This window comes from Malaya genurostris, chromosome 2 (assembly GCF_030247185.1).
Source record: "Malaya genurostris strain Urasoe2022 chromosome 2, Malgen_1.1, whole genome shotgun sequence".
Classification (NCBI taxonomy): domain Eukaryota; kingdom Metazoa; phylum Arthropoda; class Insecta; order Diptera; family Culicidae; genus Malaya; species Malaya genurostris.
In genome coordinates, this window is record NC_080571.1 from 50,628,540 (window position 1) to 50,648,506 (window position 19,967).

A 19,967-nucleotide genomic window follows, 5' to 3' on the forward strand; every position below is an offset into this window, starting at 1 on the left:
CTGGAAAAAAACCAATGGTTGCCAAAATCATTTTTTTTTGTTTTTTTAAATAACTATTTATTGGAATATGAGTTGAAATTATTAAGATTTAAATTGGGTGTTCAGCCACAAGTGGTGACTTTTCAGCCCTATTATATATATGTGATTTGGTTGATACCATGAGGATATCATTTGCTTCCGCAATTCTGAGATTTTTGTGTAGGGAAAATTCTAAATCTACTTGTATTGTGTAATAGTGAAAAGGAACTTATACACTAATTTACTAACTAATACAGAGAGCGAATCGATTCAATTGAAGATTGTATCGATTTTTGTCGGAATTTGCTTATAATATTATGTGACATTACATCTAATGGTTCTATATTTGTGAGTCTGTGTAACTCATTTGTACTAAACCAGGGAGGACCTTTCAAAATCATTTTCAAAATTTTATTCTGAATCCTTTGAAGCGTTTTCTTCCTGGTGGAACAACAACTTGACCAAATTGGTACTGCATAAAGCATGGCTGGTCTGAAAATTTGTTTATAAATTAACAATTTGTTTTTTAGACAGAGCTTAGAAATTTTGTTTATAAGAGGATATAATCATTTAGTATATTTATTACACTTTGCCTGGATTCTTTCAATGTGATCCTTGCAAGTGAGTTTTTTGTCATACGTTAAACCTAAGTATTTAGCTTGATCAGACCATGTCAATTCTAAGCCATTCAATTTGAGAATGTGATTATTGTTTGGTTTAAGAAAAGAAGTTCTTGGCTTGTGAGGAAAGATAATTAATTGCGTTTTTGCTGCATTTGGTTTAATTTTCCATTTTGACAGATAATCACTGAAAATATTTAAACTTCTTTGTAGGCGACTGCAGATCACTCTTAGAGGTTGCCAAAATCTTGCAAAGTTGTTATTCATTACAAAAGGATTTATGAATGCTTCAAAATGACCTTAAAACTATTATATTTCTTGTCAAAAGAGAAATTAATTTTAGCTGCCATGAAACTGGGAGTCATTGCAGAATAAATTCCAAAACCCGTACGATTTAAGTTCAGACTTAAAGACATTCCCATTGTTACTTCGGTATATGTTATATGTGCATAGCATGAAACACTACAAGGGATAGTCCTTTGGATTTGATGGAACTGTTGACGTAGAACTGCACAACTATTGTCAAAATCATTGTTAGTTTCCGTTTCGAACATTTGGGTAATCGTTATCTTTTCTGTTCCTCATATCCTTATTTATACAGTTAGTTTGTTCATGTCATGTTCATCTGATACTTTTTGTACAAACACTTGTACGGATAAATCGATTCGATCTGGATGTCTAATACCTCATCTGATCAAAGTCATCGTTTCCTCTCGTGCGAGGCGAACGGCGCATAAAAATACAGAAAATTCCTTTACACGGCATTCACGTACCACATAAAGGCAAGCCGGTTCAACACGAATTTAGATTATGTGAAGAGGCTCAGTTTATACAGTCGCGTCCAAACTATATAAAATGCAAAGTGATATATATACAAAATTGTCGTCTCTGTTAGAGTAAGCTTTCAAAACGGTTTGTATACAGGGAACATTATACATTGTTAATTATAAATGGAAGTTTCTACCACCAATTATCTCAAATATATAGTTTTATCTACTCGAATTGATGCGATCTGAACAATGTTTGCACGGTTTTATTTTCCGTATTTTTAATTCGCATATAGAAAACAAAGATGTAAGTTAGGTTTGATCCTCCCAATAGAAAATGTTCGGGAATAGTAATCCCCCTCAGAGAGAAAATTTTTGGTTGAAGGGAAATCTTCTTAACGAGCAAATCAATCAAGAAAATTATCCCTTTTATCCAAGCTAAAATATTAAAATGCACACTGTAAGGTTAAATAAAATTTTGGCTTTTAGACACTCTTATTTTTACTCTTTAGAAAGTTCGCAAATCGCAGTATTGCTCTCGAAAAACAATTGCAGTAGTGCATACCACGCGTCGAACAAGCAAAATGTTCAGTCCCGTCAGAAAATTTTCGATTCGTTTTTTTTTTTCATTTTAGTAGCATTAATTAAAGATGGGAAAAATTAAGTGTTTCTTACTGTCCTTGTTTTATTTTGAATCTTTCAACTTTAAGGTCATTTGCCTTTTCGGGTTGGAAAAACTTTCTGACCTGAACTTTGAACCCAGGTGGACTGCATGAAAGGCACCGACTAGCTATACCCGTCCCCCAACTTATTGTGATTATTAGTTAAGCGGAAGTTAAGAGCAATTCCAGAAATGCTTAGCAGATAATCAGACTCGACCTTCTCCGATTTGGATGAAACTTTGCATATGGCTTCAGTATGGCAAACCATAAGTTTTGAACCGACGGAGAGGTCAATCCGACTCACGACTGATTTTTAAAAAGGGCGTTTGTATTTTTGCATTTCACAAAAATTGCCTTTTTCAAATCGTTGTAACTCGGAAACCGTAAATTGTACAAAAATGGCGTTCAGGAAGAAGTTGTAGGGAATCGATAGGGCACTCAAAAAAAATATACACTGAAAACAATTTATGATTTTTTCTCAATAATTACAAAATAATCCCAAAAAGTTTAATAAAAAAAATCAGGGTTTTCATTTTTTTGATAATTTTTTTTAAAGCTGTTATTAAAACCTACAGATCTCTTCCGAAACAGTTACAGTACTACAATAAGGTTTTCCCAAAGTGTTGTAAACCTTTTCCTGGTTTTGTGTGTTCCGGAAATTTTTTCCAATTAATAGAAACCATAATTGGAAAATTAGAAGCTCAAAAGTGCAAGGTTAAATTGAATACCACGTTAAGCATATGTGATTGCTGTCGTAGGCGGACTTATAAGGAAAGTTATACGTCGGAAACATAAGGGCAGTCAACAATGGAACCATAACTATCCACATCGCAATACGATTTAGAGGAAGTACCTTTAGCAGCTTCAATCAACTCAGCATCTTCTGAAGCATCAGTCGCAGCGGAGTATTCAAGAGCGCACAACATTGAACTCTTCAACAAGGGCATCGTAGAAATCAACGTGTCTCCGATATCAACGAAAAAACCCCGGAATGCAATTATCCTCGAGAAAAATATTTGGATATTTCAAGAGGTCTAAAAAAGCAAATATTCGGGTTCCCGGCGGTTGAAGAAGATAAAGAATTAAAAAAAAACGAAAGGAGCAGAGTTGTATGAAGTGATTACTAAAATGATAGAGCAGTTTGCTAAGCCTGATTGCACTAGGAATGAAAAAGTGCGTTTGTTGTCGGTCTTGCTCGTGGTCAAAGGAGAAAATAGCCACCCAATTCAAGGCGAACAAATACATTGTGTCGGAGGCAAGAGAATCAACGGACGAAAAAAAGGCCAAGAAACAAACGGGACGTAGCAGGAGCGAAACGATAGAAAACGAGGTGCTTCAATATTTCAACAGCGATTACGTCAACAGAGTAATGCCGGGATCAATAGATTGCGTCACAGTCAAAATGAATGGTAAGTGTGAACGCAAACAAAAACGATTGCTTCATTTATCATTGAAAATAAATTTATTTGGGTTATAAGGGGGAATTTCCAGATCGAAATATTGGATGTAGTACATTTGCAGCATAAAGACCAAAACACTGCAAGTTGCTTGGAAGTTTTGGTTCACATAACATATGTGTTTGCACAATCCATGAGAATGTTTCATTAATGATTTATGCTGTTGAAAAATATTTCAAGTATGATGATAAGAATTCTTATTTAAAAAAGCTATTATGTGTCTTATCAAAAAGATCCTGCTACCTCCGGGAATGCAAAAGTTGTCCAGAGAGAAGCGTTTTAGACAATTTCGAGGAACGTGATTTGACTGAGATAAGATTTGAACAATGGGTTTCTACTGACAGATGTGATCTATTAGAATTTAGAAAAACTGATAAAATTAGAAAAACTTGTGACTCATGATTTTACTAAATATCAGCAATCTGATTTTCTTAAAAAGCCAAAATCCAATTTAAAGAAAGGAAAAATTGTAATTATTTGTGATTTTTCAGAAAATTTTTCATTTGTACTTCAGGATGCTGTTCAAAGCCACTATTGGAGCAATGATCAAGCAACCATTCATCCGTTTGAGATTTACTATAGAGAATAAGAAGAGCCTGAACATTTAAGTTTCATTGTGATTTCAGAAGTGCTTAAACACGATACCATCGCTGTTCAAGTGTTTATTTCACACTTAATGTCATTTTTGAAAGACAAAATTCAAATTAAAAAAGCAATATTTATGTCTGACGGAGCTGCCTCGCAGTGCAAAAACAGAAAAAAATTTGCAAGTCTCTGTAAATTTAAATCAATGTATAACATTGATGCAGAGTGGCATTTTTTTTTTGCAACTTCTCAAAGTAAAGGACCATGTGATGCACTCGGAAGTAATTTAAAGCGAATGGCACAACGTGAAAGCATTGCTAAATTACATGAACACCCAAAGGAAATAGCTTGGCTAAACAATTCATGGAAATATAAAAAAATGGTGTTATAATTAAATATCCAAGTATCTCAAGAACAGCTACTTTTAGAAGAAAGGATATCATGAACAAATTTATTGTCTTTAACATGTAGAATAATATTCTACTGTTTAAATGATTATCTTTCAACGAGAACTTGAAATTTCGAATATATCTCTAAATTGTTTCAGCTGTAACTTCTTCATTTTTCAAAAGGCACGGATGGCATAGCCATCAATCTGTAGATTTTAATAACAGCTTTAAAAAAAATTATCAAAAAAAAAATTAAAACCATGCTTTTTTTAATTTAATTTTTTCGGATTATTTTGTAATTATTGAGAAAAAAAAATCAAAAATTTTTTTCGGTGTATATTTTTTAGAGTGCCCAATCGATTCCCTACAACTTCTTCCTGAACGCCTTTTTGGTACAATTAACGGTTTCCGAGTTACAACGATTTGAAAAAGGCAATTTTTGTGAAATGCAAAAATACATACGCCCTTTTAAAAAATCAGTCGTGAGTCGGATTGACCTCTCCATCGGTTCAAAACTTATGGTTTGCCATACTGAAGCCATGTGCAAAGTTTCAACCAAATCGGAGAAGGTCGATTCAGATTTTATCACTTTTTCGTCTACTCATTCCTGGAGTTGCTCTTAACTTTAATATAATTTTCAAATGGAATCGTAAGATTCGAATTTCCGACCTGTGTCCTATTCATATGAATTGACTCATAAGGTCTTCTCATCATTGCCGACCTTCTGTGTATTGAATTGGTTATTACATCGAACTAGTGATCATGGAAATTGGACTTCTGATTTGACAGGAATGATGCCATGAGTCAGAGAGATTATTCTAATTTTAATTTAAATGTTTTGCTCATTGCGATGAAACCCAACTTTTCATTATTGGTTCCATCTTTAAACATAATCAAATCACAAGCTTCGAGCGAATCCTACACCTCATCTCAATCCGAGTCTCCTGCTCAGCGACACCTATGGTAGAGAATGATGAGTCGTTGTCCTTCTGAAAGTAGGTAAAGCATGAAGATTTTCTCTTCTCCTTATCCTTCTCTGTGAATGATGGAGATGGAAGCGGTCAGCTGTTGAGATGTTTGATTTGAGTTGTAAATGGTATCAATTCCCAATACTAATTCTCATTTGTCAATCAGCAAAAAACATGATAATATTAGTGTGAAATCCGCCAAGGCCATCGTCACAACGCAAAGCATCGCACAAGAGGCTCACACGTTTGCTCTCAGAGAACTTGTTCTTCGATAAGTCGAAATGTACATCCAAAATCGAGAAAAGGGCGTCTCCTGCGTATGAAAAATAATTGTTACGGTCGTTACTGAATTGCGGTTCTGCATTCTAAATGGATGTAGAATTACACTTCCAGATAAATAAATGTAACAGTGTAATATTAATCTGAAACTTAATGTAATTTAATTGCACAAATTTTTCTTTTCTGATTCCTTCATGTTTTTGCGCCCCCTGAATGTTTGCGCCCGATGCGGTTGCCTCACTTGCCTCACCCTCACTACGGCACTGCCTGTTAACCAAATATTCTGAAATTCTAACTGATATTGATCACAACAGGGATTTTTAATTTCTAACGCCATCTGTTATTAATTTTTATTAATATAGTTTTGCACAATTTTCTGAAGTGTCAAAATACCAATCTAAAAAATAACTTATAGCGAATATATAGGAAAATCAAAGCTAAGAAAACTATGCTCCATGTTTGTCTATACTTCGTCACAAGCAAACGCTCAATTTTGCGCGACATTTGTCATTGCCCCTCAGTATGGAGAAAATTTATTGGGAAAATGAAATTAGAATACAGAACGAATGGCATGTGTGCCAGCCGTCATTTCTGTCACATGACAAACTGAGAACGGATCGTTTCCCGCGGTACACGTCGTGAATGCAACTTTCTTGTTTGATTTTTCCATTTCACCCGGGAAATAAATCATGAAATCGTGAGCAGTCGCCCCGTTTCATAAATCATTGCACCAAGATTGTCAGTTTTTCCTCCGAGGAATCTCATCTATTTGAAGGGGATATACAGACATTGTAAAGGTTGGTCCTGTCCCACATCGTGACTAGACGAACGATAGAAAAAGGCATCAAACCGTGTACTGCACGAATGCACAAACCGCTCTTTTCTTACGGAAACCACCCACCAGAAAAAAAAGAAAAAGAAACCCGATGCACTCCGATGGACCACCCGCCGTTCCAACAAACACGCATGCCATGAACAAATGTTGTTTGATTTGGAAACTTTTTGTAGCGCGATTTTTCTCTTGGGCTTTGTTTATGTGTTTGTGCTTGTATTTCTATTCGACTCGTACTCGACTGGCAAACACTGGGACCCCGAATCTGGTACAGGATTTCACCTCAAGATGATGGTTGAAGATGCCACAGGACCTCCCACCCATCCGCTAGTGTAGTGACTGCATTCTCCTGGAACTTTCCGGCTTCGGCGCTTTTCGGATGTCAAATAATAGTTTCTAACCGTACCGATGCGATAGAGTACGGTGCAGTGGGAAACGAAGTAAATTGGTAAATTGTGGCTACTCATCGGAACGTGCCGGATTTTATTCAGGATTTCACTCATCTTCTGAATGTTTCTTTCGGACACGGTCGTCGAATGGTTTGTTAGATTGTTTGTTTGCAAGTGCCGGAATTGGAAGAATTTTTCATGGTGTTGACAGTGCTTTTTCTTAGATTGTCTTTCAATTCAATTAGTGTGACCCCATGCACCGAATAGTCTAATTTTCCGGATGTCTTCCCAGGAGAATCTCATTCCGAAAAAGCGTATGACTTTTACTATTCTAGCTTGGCACGGATGCACGTTTCGCTACTAATGTCTTCATAAAGGCATGGCATGGAAGAATAATTGCATCCCAATTCTATACAATTTTGTACATTTCATCCCCCCGGACTTTTTCAAACCACATAAATTGAATAAAGAACGCGGAAAGAGTTTCCTGAAGACGCGATTTCTCTTGAAATGGTATTCATGTTTAACGAAGCGCTACTCAGCAATTTCCGTTGTTTTATGTTTGTTCTTAACGTTTTACGTTTAGCTTCGAAAAGTACACATTTCGAAAGAAAAATGACCTTTTTCATTATATTCACGTTAATCATTTCTCCTCTTTGACAAAGACAAAACTTAGCTCCAAGTAAGAGTCGATCTCTGATACAACTAAAGCAAACATCTACAGGTAATTGAAAACAAAAACGAAAAACGTACATTCAGAAGAGGCAAATAAAATATGACTGTTAAAATTCCTTTTGAAGGTCACACTCCCGAACGCCACAAGGACATTGCCAAAAGCGCAGGATGAAAGTTCATCTAGCCTGAAACCTCGGAACGGAAGCAAACAATTCAGCTCACCGGAACTCATTTATCTTCTTTCTGCAGAACCTAGTTGCAGCTATGTAGATGAAATGAAACAAAACAGTAATGATTCTTCAACCGGGAAAGCCCAGTCTGCCGTTGGGGCGGGTGCTGCTCACCTTCGTCCGGTTCTGTTTCGTTCCCGCGCAGTGCACCTCTCCCGACATGTGCACTGGGTGTATGTTATGACAGGATTTAATGATATTTAGCCGTCTTGGGAACTACCGAAGCAGCTAGAACAAACGAAACGAAAATATCATTCGTTGTAGAAATACTGCAGCTAACTGGAAACGGTCATAATTTGCGATGATGAGCTTCTCCGAGTTGGTGGAATAAATGATGGGTAAATGAACTGTTTCATTTTTGTTGCCATAAATTAACCGCTTTTTGATGCAATTCGATGCTAAATTATTCCATTTGCTTCTAATTGAAACCAATAATATTAAAAATTATTTTACCAATGAACAAAGTAGGGGAGACCGGGGCTAGTTGGCCGAGTTTCGCTTTCGGAATTTCTGTACTTCTTGATTAGACTTTTTGATAAACGTCTGTCATGAAGATACATCTTTCGAGCACATGTGTGATTTTATTCATTCCTGCACAAAAATCAAAAAAATAGTTATTAACAATCAAATGCGGAGAAAAATGTTTTTTCACTATTCTGGATTTAGTTTCGGCAGCATTAGTAAACTTTTTCAGCTTCCCTTCTACCTTTTCCTCCACCAGCGTTCGCGCTTATGCTTGTTCTTATTTTTTACTCCTCCAATGATACTTTTATTAGAGAACTAGCTGAATGACCCGGCGTTGCTCGTAAATGTTTCGGGAAGAAAAGGCCGAACAAAATTCCCGAAGTTGTCCTTTTTAGTGTAATACACTTCCCATGTTTGGGGGACTTGCTGCCCTTTTAATCTACATTGGCATAAAAGTAGTATCTGTATTTGTCAAGATGCATCGTTTCTCGTAGAATAAATTTTATAATGAACTCCCGTTTTATTAGTGAACTTACTACAGCTCTCCATGATAACCCTTATGACCACCTATTAGCAGTGTACGAAGTATCTGTGCTCTTCAAAAAGTATCGATTAATTCATTAAAATTAACAATAGCAGTACTACTTAATTCAAATTAACGATAGCAATACTATCTAGCACAATCTTGACATTCTTGCCCCTCTCTTATTTTATAAAAAATTCAAGATGAAAATTGGTATTCAAGATCCTCTTCTCCTAGTCTGAATCCACACCCCCCTATCTTGTTTGAAGACGAATAAGAAAATGATACAATAAACCTTTGTCATGAATATCTAAGCTTATCGTGACCACCTCTGAATAGTAAAAAGTACCTGTGCCAAGTTTGGCGATAATTTACTGAGTTGTTACGATACTTCGCTACCCCCCCCCCCCTCCCACTCTCTTCCCCTTAAAATATCTAACCTAGCTCCCCTGAGAATGTTCTAATGATCATCATAATGATCATCATCAGCAAGAAGTACCTATGCCAAGTTTGATTGCAATACGTTCAGTAGTTTTGGAGTTTTGCTGTTAAAAATATTACACCCCCCTTTTTAAAGGTACATCCAACCCCCATATAATCATACCTACGGAATGCAAAGTGTTTCTATGGTTTTCAAAAAGTATCGATTCTCGTCAAATTAGACACATTTTTTCATGACCCCCCTGTTAAGGACACTTGCTACGCTCCCTCCCCCACAAAAATACCCTTATGACCATAAGTATCTGTACTAAGTTTGATAGCAATCCGTTAATGAGTTCCGGAGTTATTACATTACACACATTACACCCCCCCCCCCTTTTAAAGGCACTTGCTACATCCACCACCCGTATAATCATATCTAATATATACAAACTATTTCCATGACCTAAAAAAGTATCGATTCTCGTCAAATTAGACAAATTTTTTCATGACCCCCCCTGTTAAGGACACTTACTACGCTCCCTCCCTCATTAAAATACCCTTATGACCTTCTCAGAAGAGCATGAAATATCTGTGCCAATCCGTTCAATAGTTTCGGAATTGTGCCGTTACAAACATTACACCACCCTTTTTAAAGCCACTTGCTACATCCACCTCCCGTAAAGTCATATCTAATGTATGCAAAATGTTTCTATGGTCTTCAAAACGTATCGGTTTTCGTCAAACTATATGAATTTTTTCATGAGCGAATAGTCCCTGTGCCAAGTTTAGTGGCAATCCGTTCAGTAGTTCCGAAGTTATGGCGTTACAAACATACAAACTTACATCCATTATTATATACAGGGTTCGGCACTCGAAGTGTAACCAATTAAAAAGGCCATAAATTCAGTTTGGAAAATTACTTTTACTTAATTCAAAGTACAAAATGTGTAACAATAATACAAAATTCAGAATCAATTCACTTTTGCTCGATATGACCACCTTTTGCCTTGACTTGATGACTTGAGAGAGCGAAGGAGTTGCTTCGTTTGGCCGAATGTAACTTGCAGGTATTTAGGCCCACTCGCGGACAATAACTTTTTTCAGCGCCTCGAGACTGGTGTATCTTTCAGTTCGGACTTTGCTCTCCAAAATGGCCCAAAGAGTATAATCCATTGGATTCGCATCTGGTGAATTCGAGAGCCATTGTGTGGATGTGATGAAGTTCGGAACGTTGTTTTTCAGCCATTCTTGGTTCACTCGAGCTTTGTGAGACGGTGCCGAGTCCTGCTGAAACGTCCATGGTCTGCCACCGAAATGTTTGTCTGCCCACGGCTTCAAAGCAACCTCCAGAATACTTTCCCGATAATATGTCGCATTTACCTTGACGCCAGGCCGATGAAAACGATTGGAGAGCGCCCATCTGCGGTTACAGCGGCCCAAACCATTATCTGTTGAGGGTGCTGCCTCCTGGTGGCCAATCGATGACTCAAATTGTCGTATGAACGGTCGGTCAAGTAAACCCTATCGTTTTGAGAGTTTACGAATTGCTCAATTGGAAAAATTTTCTCGTCAGAAAATACAATGTTCGGAAATTGACCGCTTTCGGCCAAACGAAGCAACTCCTTCGCTCTCTCAAGTCAAGATTTTTTTTTCGCGTTCACTTTTGGCAAAATGCTTTCTTGCGCTTGTAAACAATACAACTCCGAACTGTCATATAGCAAATTTCTAGAGAGCTGGAGCCCGATCGTCAGCTGCGCGAGCGGTCTGAAGTTGGTTACACTCCGAGTACCGGACCCTGTATATAGATTTGTAAAATTTTGGATCAATTCGCGATTCACGACTCCAAATCAGGTTCTGTTATTTTCAGGATGACTTATATCTGCAGCAGATTCTATATTGATGGACGAGTTTTGTTCGGGGTTTCCAACTTTTAATGAATCCAATCTCTTATTTCTATTTGACATTGATTTTAATTTATTTCCATTACTTATTCCTCATTTTTTTTTTTCATAAATACGTTTATTTCATAGGCAATATACGTAAGCTTTTCTTCGCCGTGGCATCCACAATACATAGTACTTTAAACCTAATACTTTTCGAATATCATATTAGTATGTTGGTATTCATTAGTTAATATAAACACTGTTTTTATCAAGCGAGTTGCTATTATAAATTATATTAAATGAAATACATTTATTTTCTTCATGATCTTATAACTATTTCAGGTTTGTTTGTATCAGTTCATCACTTTTATTTAATATAAGATAGCTGGCTATTGGTTGAACTCATGGAAGAGAAAACAGTCTAACATAAAATAAAATTTAAATTGGAACTCCAATGGAGACTTATTCCTCATGTATATTTTTCCTTAAAATCATCAATATAAACATACAATCTAATTTCTTCCAAAAAAAAGGGTAACATTTCACGAATATCCAAGTACACTTTACTTTAAGCTAAAATTACAACTCGGTCAACCAACCCCGCACAAAACTCGGCCAACCTGCCCTAATGAATGTTTTGGAGAACAATCACAATTAACAAAAATAAAAAGTAAGGTTCTACTGAAAACCGAAATGCCATTTTGTAGTTTTGAATACCCTGTCCAATGGTATCAAATTTTTGGAAATCAAATGTAAATTCATCCACGTTACACATATTACTTTACAAAAACAGAACTCACAAGTGCCAACATAAGAAAAAACGTACTCCTGCACAAACGACAACACAGAAACACCGTAAATTACGTCGGTACGTGGGTTAACTAGTGCTCCACCAAAATCATTACAGATGTCGCCACTGCGCATAATAACCTTATCAAAAAAGCTACTCTGCCAATCGGCCGTTCGGCCAACTAGCCCCGGTTTCCCTTACACATTTAGAGATCACAAAATTGAAGATCAAAAATTAGAACGTAATGATTTGCATATGAAGATTTGAAAGGCAATTTCACGGAAGGCTTATTTTACCGGAAGCTTACGTTGCCGAAGGCGAATTTTACCGAAGACTTTTTTTAGTGAAGGCTTATTTTTCTGAAGACTTATTTTGGTGAAGGCTTTTTTTACCGGAGATTTATTTTACCGAAGGTAAATTTTGCCAAAAGCTTATCTAGTCAATGATTTATTTGACCGAAGGCATTTTTATCAAAGGTTTATTTCTCCGAAGGCTGTTTTACCGAAGGTGGTTTCTCCGAAGGCTGATTCACCGAAGGCATTTCATGAGGAAGGTTCATCTTGCCGAAGGCTTATCTTTCCGAAGTCTTATCTTGCCCAAAGCTTATTTTGCCTTTTTCCGAAGATTTATTTTGTCGAAGGATTATTGTATCTAAGACTTATTTGGTTTATTTTTCCGAAGACTTATTTTGCTAAAGGTTTATTTCGCCAATGGTTAATTTTGGCGAAGGCTTATGTTGCTGAAGGCTTATTTTGCCGAAGTCTTATTTTACCGATAATTTAGTCTAAATTTGCTTATTTCGCGGAAAACTTATTTTACCAAAGGCTATTTGGCCGAAGGCTAGTTCGCCGAAGGCTGTTTCGCCGAAGGCTGTTTCGCCGAAGGCTGTTTCGCCGAAGGCTGTTTCGCCGAAGGCTGTTTCGCCGAAGACTGTTTCGCCGAAGGCTGTTTCGCCGAAGGCTGTTTCGCCGAAGGCTGTCTTGGCATAAATTAACCGGTCTAAATTATTCCATGAGGTGACATTTGCTTCAAATTGAAACCATTATTTTCAAAATTATTTTACCAATGAACAAAGTATACATTTAGAGATCACGAAATTGCTGTTAAAAAATTAGAACGCGATGATTTGCATATGAAGATTTGAAAGGCAATTTCACTGAAGGCTTATTTTACCGGAAGCTTACTTTGCCGATGGCTTATTTTTCCGAAGGCTAATTTTGCTAAAAGCTTATCTAGTCGAAGGTTTATTTGTCTGAAGAGTTTTTTTTATCGAAAGTTTGTTTCGCCGAAGGCTATTTTACCGACGATTCTTTCGCCGAAGGCTGATTCGCAGAAGGCTTATCTTGCCGAAGGCTTATCGTGCAGAAGTTTTATTTTTCCTTTTTCCATATTTTAAGAAAATTTATTTTGTCTAGGACTTATTTTACCGAAGGTTTATTTTGCAGAAGACTTATTTTGCCAAAGCTTATTTCACCGATGGTTACTTTTGACGAAGGTCTTATTAGCTGAAAGCTTGTTTTGCTGATGACTTATCTTGTCGAAGGCTTATTTTACCGAAGGCTTTTTTAGTCGAAGTCTTAGATTGCTTATTTCGCCGAAGGCTTATTCTGCGCAAGGCCATTTTTGCCAAAGTCTTATCATGCCGAAGACTTATTATACCACAGACTTTCTCTAGACTAATTTTACCGAACCCAATTTTGACGAATTCTTATGTTGCAGAAGACTTATTTAACCGCAAACTATCTCGCCGACGGCTATTTCGCCGAAGGCTGTTTTCGCCGAAGACTATCTCACCGACGGCTGCTTCGCCGAAGGTTGTTTTCGCCGAAGGCTGTTTTCGCCGAAGGATATTTTCGCCGAAGGCTGTTTTCGTCGAAGGCTGTTTTCGCCGAAGGCTGTTTTCGCCGAAAACTAATAAACAAAGAAACTAAAGCCGAAAAGTGATTTTTTGCTTAATAATTAATTTATTACCAATTAGATTCCTGATTTTAATCCAAACATGGACCACCCTAATAACTCGAAAGATACGCCAGTTGATTACAAACAACTTTTGTGAAGACATCAGTCACAAAAAATAGCAAAAACAACTCTGTCCCACTTTATTTCCCACTTCGAACCACTGTGCATTATGTTATGGGCAAATGAAGAATGGTGTTTTTGTAATTTGACTTCAAATTTCTAAGATTGATTTTTTCAGTGTAGGGTTCGTAATAGTAGTAATTTCTTCAGTATTTTTAACTGAAAACTAGGCTAATTTTGTGAATAGCAGTTTTTTAAGAAGTTTTTTTATCGGCTCAAATTGTCTTATAAAAAAATTGGTAAAACCATCTCGTCTTCTTTTCGAAAGAAGGTCTAGATCAAATTTGAAAAAAAAACAATGTAAGCAAAGTGGCTTTTTGTGACAAAGCCTTTATATCTTTCTCGACATTTCATTCAATTCTAAGAGAGTGCTACCAAATCGAAACACGATTTGGCGTGAAATTCGTCTATTAGAATCCTACACTGCAAAAAAAAAAACGATTTCAAAATTTTATGCAGATTTACAAAAAAAAACTATTTTCGAATTCAATGTAATTTTGTCTCAAGATAGGCTCAATTATGTTCCCTTCCAAACGCAAACGTATTGTAGGACGGGAAATTTTAGGAAAAAAAGTGTTTCTAACTAAAAGTTGTCCATTACTGATACTTGTTGCAATTATTGGGAAACTAGCGATAGAGAATTCTGTGGAATTTCCTCACAAATTAAGTTTGATTCAATTCTTGGATGCTAATGACTTTCACTTTAGTGTAGATGTTGATATAAAGATACAGGAAAAAATCAGTTGAGACTTGAAAGAATGTTTTATCAAAATCAAAGATATTTTTTTTGAACCTATTTTAAAAATTTTTAAACTGAATAAGGATTTTTGCAGTATTTTCATTCGAAATTTCAACTGATTACGTGGAATTCACCGGCACGATCTTTTAGTAGGACTTGTAATTTTTCGACAGAAACAATTTGATATTGGTTAAAAAAGTTTGGCCTTTTTCAAAAGTTTTTTGTGTTTTGTAACTAAGTCTACATGTCCACAAAAGTTCCATTCCAATCTGAGAGCCGGTTTCGAATTCGATTTTGCGCGAAATTCATAGCGTACAAACTTCATCCGTCATTTATTTCTCAGGACTCTTATCTTCATTAATGGGGTTTCGATGCCAGAAGATCTAAAACCATTCGGATCGATGCAATAGCTTTCTTGTACTAATCATAATCGTATTCAAACTCATATTCTAATTTTATCAATTATATGAGTTACCGTTTCAAAACAAGAAATTCCGATGCTAAATTTCCAGCTACTCTGTCAGCTTGTCTACGTTTGGTGTTCTGTTTTGATTATATCTCCTTCCAATAACATTTTGTTTTATGACGAAAAATCATGGTTTTGGTTGGCATTCTAAAACTCTATGTTCCAAGTTCAACAACAAAAAAAAAGCAATAGAAAATTTTACATGTTCAAATATCCACCAGGCATTTATCGGGAATGTTGTTGCAATTCAACCTGCGAGCCCGGCAGAATATAATCTATTTTGTTTGTCGGAAAATTCATAAATCCATTACGATCCATTTTTGTGTGAAGACATGAACACATGAGAAAGAATTCACATGTTATATTTACAACCATACTAAAAATTCCTAGCTCTGGTTTATCGTCAGGACACATTCCACTCGAAACAGTTCGTATGCATGCGTATGTATGTCTATAGATGTGTGTTCCGGTGCGCTGCATAAAAATCCGAAACGAATGATCTAGCATCGTACGGTGGTAAGTTTTATTTTGTATTTATATATTTTTTTTATTCAACAGACAACAGAAACTTTGTACCACATTTACCGTACCCAAATCCCTTGGCAGCTCGACTCCAAACAACGAGAAACAACAAAAGGCGAATTTGAGTTACTTTGCTTGTAAACACTCCGCTATCGTTTTCTCCTCTTTCAATGGAGTTGCAGGTCTTTTTGAATTGTATAAACCAACATATCATCCTTGTCGTACCTTCCTCTCGGCACCGTCGGTACCTTGGGAACCGTACGGAGCAAGATTATCCGGCGAAGCTGACGAGGATTGGTTGCACGATGTTGGGCCACCACCGGAACCGGAAGCACGACAGTCGAACACACGTAGCTTTTACAAAGCAATGCGGAAAGATGAAAGCAAATATGTTAGAATGATCATCATAATAAATTGTACAATAGGAAACCGGGTGTGCTTCAATTCACACACACACACACACACACACACACACACACACACACACGCAGGCACACTCACCCACTCGCTCGAGAAGAAGCACCCCCGGCTTTCTGTCATGATGTGTTCTCAGGCCACCTATCAGGCAGAGAAAAAAAATGTGCGGCGAGGCTAGAAACAAAGAAACACATGCAACAATACCACTTCCGCCGCACATCTGCGGAACAAAAGCTATCCCTGACTGTATGTATCTAGTATTGTTGACTTTTTTCCTTCCTCTCTCATTTGAGTGCTAAAAGGGTCGTATGTCTGCTGGAATTAGAACGATTCGGTCGTTTGTCTGTTTCTCAGCATCGGAGAGTGATCACGTTTGTGCAGTCATTGACTTTCACGATACAAAACACACCTGCTTTGAAGATATTTCTAAAGTTCATACCTCGATCTGGAAGGATTCGTAGTGTCAGTAGGACCGTTTGTTGTCCGCGACAAGTATTCGTTGAAACTCTGCTATTTATTAATTTTATTTAAAAATAAAAATTTAGTCAATTCGCTTTCGTGTTTCGTTCGATGCAGCCATAAACTGCCGAAGAGCCACCACCAAACGATTCAAACAAAGAATCGACCTAGAATTAAAACCTTTAGTTATAGTGAGTCATGATACCTCTGATTGTCGATGCATCGGTTCGAAGGGTAAGATGCAAATTGATGCATTGGGCTCGAGTTTTTCCGTCACTTTACCACTAATGTTTTGTAATGTTACTTCTAAGAACCGAAGCGAGGATATTGTAACGTAACGACTCTGCTAATGATATGACTATTGGTACAACAACCCTTCATAACGGATCAGGGTCATTTCGCCGAAAGCCCTTTCGTCGAAAGCCGTTTCACCGAAAGTCATTTCGCCTTAAGTCATTTCGCCGAAAGGGCAATTTCGAATGCATCATTTTATTTTTTTTGTGTTATTATGCCTCCTGGATAACTAATGTGGTGCAGCCACATAACCGAAGCCAACGGTTAACTTTCGGCGAAACGATTTTCGGCGAAATGACCCGCTCCCCTTCATAACGAGTAGATACAAAGGTTCGGTGTTGCCTTTTTTAAATTTTTAATTTAGACAATCGGCTTTGCCACACCTCGTAAGAGGATTTCCTGTCGCGTTTGATAACCCAGCAATAGTTTAAACCTAGTGCAGATTTCTCACTAAAATCAAGAAATTTTCAATGGAAGGTTAGCTTTTTTTCTGGGCCCTTAGGCCGAGAAAGAGAAATGTGATGATTCCATTTTCGTATCAGGTTTGTTTTTCCAATAGGGATTACTCTATTGTCTGAAAGTTGTTTTGACAGTGTTAAGTGAAGTCTCTACTCAGTATTGTTTGGCAAATCATCATGATTAGGTTAACTCCAGAACAACGCTTTTAAATCGTGGAAATTCATGTTCAAAATCAACGTTCAATGAAACTGCTTAAAGCGCAAAACTCTCTTCAGTGATTTTTGGTTGAATGGATCAGCAAACAAAATGGTCGCATTTAGAGTAAAGATAATCCGCAACGCCATTCAATAATTACCGATAAATCTCGATTAACGTACTGTTTAGTGCGGTCCACGGGCTGGTGGAATAATCGGAAATGAGACAAGACAACGCGTTAACGTGGATGGAAATCGATACAGAACCATGACCCATGAATTTTTGTTGCCATATCTTCAAGATAAAGCTTGCTTCAGATAGATTTGGAACACAGACAATTGCCTGTATTTCAGTTATTTATTATTGAATTCAAAATCTTTTTTTTTATACAAATATAGCGTTTTCTTCATACTTTCAAGAAAAAAACGGATAAAATTATTCGTCACGGTTTCGAAAGAATTCTCGATTTTTTCCTGTAACACGACTCATTAGGCGGCGCACACCTTCTTCGTCCATCGTATTAGCTATCTTATTCCACCAGGTCGTCATCTGATTGATGTCTTTGTCAACCTTTCCCTTTGCCTTGAGTCTTCTCTTCATGATTGCCCAGTATTTCTCAATAGGGCGGAACTGGGGGCAGTTGGGTGAGTTAAGGTTGTTCGGAACAAACTGGACCCCTTTCTCTGCATACCATTCTTGAACGACTTTGCTGCAATGACAGCTTGACAAATCTGGCCAAAACATTACGGGATGGTCGTGGGATCGAATGAACGGATAAATTCGTTTTTGGAGACACTAATTTTCTTAAAGTTCCGTTGACATTGTCTTATTTGTAACGAAAACTTTCGTTTTTTTGCCATATCTACAAATGCCCTGCCAAATCAAAAATTTTCTTGCAAATTTGTCGGTAAAAAAAATTAAATCTGGCTGGAACATCCTCCTGAGCCGTTGCCAAGTAAAATTTTTGACCAGGGATTTGCCCGAAGTCAGCCTTGCATAGGTTTAATCGTCCATCAGAAGACACCCGTCTGACTTGGTCAGCACCTGGTCATATAGTTTCCGAGCACGAATTTTGACCACACTATTCTGTTTTATGGTTCGATTTGGCTGTTTGCTAGCTCGATACGATTTGATTCCTTCCCGGAATCGAGTTCTCCTCACGGTACTATGGGCAGCACCGAGTTTTCTGGTCAAATCACGGTCCGACAGATTAGGATTCCTTTCAATCGTCTTCAAAATCTTACCACGCAGTTTCCGGTCGACAGTTCCACTCCGACGATTGGCTTGAGGCTTCCGAATCGTCGTCAATGTTTCCTTATACCGTTTGATAACGCGCCATAAGGTATTTCTGGACAATTTCAGCTGTTTAGCTAGCCTAGATGCAGACCACAATGGAACAAAAGCGCCACAATATGAGCAAAAGTTTGTTCCAATTCTAAATGAAGCAAGCTTTATGGATGTGGATGAAATGTGGTCGGCCGAAACAATCTACTTATTGACAAAACATTTCAAAAATAGACAGCTGAATTGGCCTCCGCGTGAATTTGCAGCCCAATTATATACATGATTATTACCATGAGGACATCATTTGCTTCCACAATTCTGAGATTTTTGTGTAGGAAAAAATCTAAGCCTACTATTACCGGTACCATGATTTATTATTCATCAAATCATGAACCATACCTTCTTATAAAATTTCATGAGCAAAACGATTGATATCATGAAAATTTTCATGAAAGATGTGTTATTGTTCATGATATCAATCATTTCGCTCATGAAATCATGATTTATTATTCTTGATTGACATGATTCATGATTTCATGATTTTTAATCATGGTACCGGTAGTGGATTTTTACCCGTGTATATTTGTGAGTCTGTGTAACTCATTTGTACTAAACCAGGGAGGACGCTTCAAAATCATTTTCAGAATTTTATTCTGAATCCTTTGAAGCGTTTTCTTCCTGGTGGAACAACAACTTGACTTTTATCGTATCAAAGAACGCTCACTAGCAACTCTTCACACGATTCAATCAGTGCCATCAAAGAGAGACGGATATCATCGCAGCAATAAAAAACCGGCATGGTTCATTTAACATAGAATCGACACCAGTGCGAGAGCGAATTTCTCTCGATGACCTGTCTGAGAATCAAAGGGGATCCTCTCTGAAGCAACAAACGGTCGTTAATTCTCATTTCGCGATCCGATTTTATACAGGCAGTTGATAATTGCGATAGAATCATTTTACGATTGCCGCTTATTATTACTATGTGCACATAACCTTTATATAAGTTGTGTCTGTGGAAATGTCTGTGAATGCTCCACACAAGAGTTATGAAATATTGCAACCTAGCATGAGAATCATCAAGTTGAATCATCGATT